Source organism: Sciurus vulgaris (genome assembly GCF_902686455.1).
Source record: "Sciurus vulgaris genome assembly, chromosome: 15".
NCBI lineage: Eukaryota > Metazoa > Chordata > Mammalia > Rodentia > Sciuridae > Sciurus > Sciurus vulgaris.
This window is the reverse complement of record NC_136476.1, coordinates 78,044,606-78,048,517: the sequence shown is the minus strand read 5'-3', so window position 1 is coordinate 78,048,517 and position 3,912 is coordinate 78,044,606.

Here is a 3,912-nt window from a genome sequence, read left to right as displayed (position 1 = left end):
AAATGACACACCCATTTTACTACCAAGGACATTGTGGCCAGGAGAGGTGAATTTCTGGCCTAGGCTCATGCAGTTCATACCCCATTCTGTGCTCTTTCCTCACACAAGAAATGCCCAGGAAGGTGAGAAGGTGAGAATAGGGTCTTAGACTTGGGAGGAAGGAGCAGCCTTTGTCTCTTCCCATTTGCTCCCTCCCCATTTGTCACAACCCAAATGTTTAAATTTTGTATTTAGTATTTACTCTGAAATGGCTTTCATCTGATTTCCCCCTTGCTCACCAATTTAGCTGTCAGAGTAAATAAATGTGAAGCCAGGTCTCCAGCCTCTCCCAGCTCACATTACCTTCCTAGAATTACTCCCCGGCGGGTGGAACCACTGCTGGGGGCCTCCCACAGAATTATCCAGTTACTAATGAAGCCTTTTTTTCCAACCCCAACCCTAATGGAGACTCAGGTGGGGGAGGATGGTAAAATCCATCCCAAAGGACCAGATGACCACATCCTGTCAAGTGACCAAGAGAAGAATTGAAGTGAGAACTAAATGACATTGTATATATTGAATGCTAAGTACAGCTCCAGAAATGGAGTCAGTACTTTAAAAATATATTAGTTTTAATGTATAGTTAGCTGTCACCCCAACCCTGAGATGCATTGTTATCCCCAAAAATGCAAGGAAGGAAAACCAAGACTCAGAAAAGCCCCCAGTCACCTGCAGGAAGAAATTGAGTGTCCTGCTGGAACACACCAAAGTTACCAATCCTAATTTTGCCAAGGTCACTCCTGTCTGGATTCTTTCTTCTGTAGGGGTTCTTGGAAGAGAGATTTCTTGTTCTCAAAGTGATTTCATTTCTGCACTTTTTGAAGTCAGGAAGGCCCTGGGCTGGAATAGTGGATATGCAGCTTCATTAGGTAAATTATTTAGGAGAATGTTTTATTATTTGGTTGACATATGTCCTGTCTTTCTCCATAAAGAATTTGAGGTGCATTCAGTAGAATGACAACTGGAAAATAGCCATGCTATGATGATGGCTAATATTTTTTGTTTGCTTGCTGTGTTCCAGATATAGTCCTGAGACCTTGTAAACATGGATCGTTTGTACATGTTTCACAGTGATGGTCAGATAGGAGCTGGACTCTTCATCAGCCTCACTCCCACAGGTGAGGAAACTGAGACTGAGCAAGTGACTGAATAACTTGTCCAGAGAAATAAAGGGAAGTGACAGGACTGGTACCCAGTCTGCTCCCAGAATCTTTGTGCTTCACTAATGAGTTTAGCACCTCTTACTCCCATTTTGAGTTTCTGAGCACTTCATCAGGATTCAGGTGAAGAACTGCATAATGGCTAAGATTTTGGGCTTAGAGTCTGAGTGCCAGAGCTTGGAATGGGGGCTCCTGTAAGCTTGCTTCCTCAACTATCAGTATAACCTCTTCAAATGTTAACTGTGAGAATTAAAGTGAATAATGCACATAAAATGGTGATTGACATCTAAAGACTTAATAAATGGTGTATTATTATTATTAAGAATTATTATCACCCAGGGAATACAAGCTCCCCCTTCCTCTTCATAGGAGCGCAAAAGCTTGTTCATTCAGCCTCAACCTTTGCACTCATCTCTCTACCTGGAATATTTTCTTCTATTCTCTGAACCTATCCAAATATTACCTGCCCTTTAGCTTCATCTCAAGCCTCTTTTGCCCCTATGAAGTTCTGCAAATCCGGTGCAACCTTCGTAGCTGTCTTCTTTCCCGGAACCCTTCTGCACTCGCATGGGTACAGCACTGTATAATGTCCATCGTCTTCCCGATTCCCCCAGCTGCTCAGAGGTCCTGTTATTATTCCCATTTTGCAGATGGGAAAAGAGGCTTAGCTCATGAGTGATAAGATCTAGAGTCATATCCAGGCTCTTTGATAGAATACAGAAAGCTAATGTGTGCACTTGTGTTTGTATGCATATACACACATGCAGAGTGAACATGGCCATGTGTGTAACCTAAAAATCAAGAGTATGAGCTCTGATATCAGACAAGTCTGGTCTTGATTTCTTGACTCTCACAAGTATCAACCACTGTGGCTCTTGTTTGGACATACCACATGCTCTCTCTGAACCTCAGTTTCTTCATCAATAAAATGGGCACCATAAGAGTAGCTGCCTCACATGGTTATTGAGAAAAGAAATAAGATCATGATTATAAAATGCTTAGTATTGGAATGCCTGGAAGACATGAAAGTACCTAGGAATGGTAGCTAAGATTATTGTGTGTAAAAGGTTTATTTGGGGGGGGGGGGGAGAATTGCTCCTCTGTAGTCATGTTGGAAGGTGCATGTGTACACGAGTACACACATGTAGGTATGCAAACACCTCACCCACTTCCACATCGTGATCTGTTCTCATAGTATAAAAGATAATGGTTCAGAGAGAATCTTTGCTCTCTGAAATTCTATGTACGAGAGCAGTAAAGAACTGGAATGCAGGGGCTGGGTGGTTTCTGTGTGTAGAAACAGATATTTTATCTTTGGGGGATATGGGCACGGGTCTTCAGTGTCGTGTTGGTGTAGACATCCTTGTCCGCCTGCATCTGTTTGGAAGTGCCTCTGCATGTGCAGACTGTCTATTGGGAACCCCATGCCTGGAGAGGTGTGCGTGTGCCATTTCTGCCTATAAATGGTTATCTCGCCATCTGTGAGGATGTGTGTGTATTTAGGGATGTCTGAGTAGAAGATATAAGATGATACAGGAGTTGGAGCTCTGTGAGAGCCTTTGCTCTCTTGAGAATGGATGTGTGTACAAGTGTAAGGACAATTGTGTGTGTGAGGTGTTTACATCTGTAAATGAGGGCAATTACTGAGGTGATGGTATGTGCGATAGGGTGCCGGTGGGCTGTCGTGATGTCCATCGTGCTGGGTCTAAGCCTGAGTGTGTTAGTGTTTGTTTTTAGGAGAGGACATATGTTTGCATGTGTGTCTGTAGGCTCAGTGGTATGTGGAGGAGGGGGATGAGGCTGTAAATGACCATGTGTATCTGTATGCTATAGGGTGTTTGTGCATCTAAGGCTGTCTTTGAGTTTGAGAGTTTTGTCTGTGCAGTTGGGGGCTGTCTCCTAGCTTATGCTTCTCTGCTTTCCCCACTTCTCTCATTACCAGTAGAACCCTAGAGAAGGTGAGATGGGCATTGGACTGTGAAGCTAAGTAAATCCTAAAGGGAAGCAATTCCTCTCAAAAGAATTCAAGGGAACTACTCTCCCTTGCTACTAAAGCCCCTTCGCAGTCCCACTCAGTGCCTTCGAGCTGGCGTGCTCCCTGGTTGTCACCCGGTAGAGGTATCTGTGCAGGCATGTGAGGTATCAGTGGATGACTAGTGCCCGGTAAAATGATGCGTGCAGGTAATAATTTGCATCAGTATGTACACAAATGTACCAGGCACAGCATTGCATCAACAGAGTATAACGTGGCTTCATATGGAGTCCATCTCCGCAGATGGCATGACCCTCGGGTACCTGTGAATGGGGCTGTGCCTGAGGGCGGTAGTGAGAGCTGTGTAAATGTGTGCCCACCACTGCCTTTGTATGTTAGCGTGTCTCTGAGTCTATCAGCAGCTCTGAGTTTCTGTGTGTCTCTGTGTTTGTGTGCGTATGTCTCTGGGACTCTGCCTCGTTGTGTGTGTCTCGCTCTTCCTTGGCGGGGAGGGGATTGGTCACGCATGACTCATCTTGAACCGAGCGGGGCTCCAGCGGCAGGGCGGCCGCCGCCACAGCTGGAGGGGGAGGAAGAAGAGGAGGAGGGAGAGGAGGAGGAGGACTACCAGGAGGGGGAGGAGGAGGAGGAGAAGGAGGGGGCGGGGGCCTCTCCAAGTTTGTCGGGACCTTCTTCCGAGGCAGCGGCGCCGGCAGCCAGGGAGGCCAGGGCTGAGCGCGG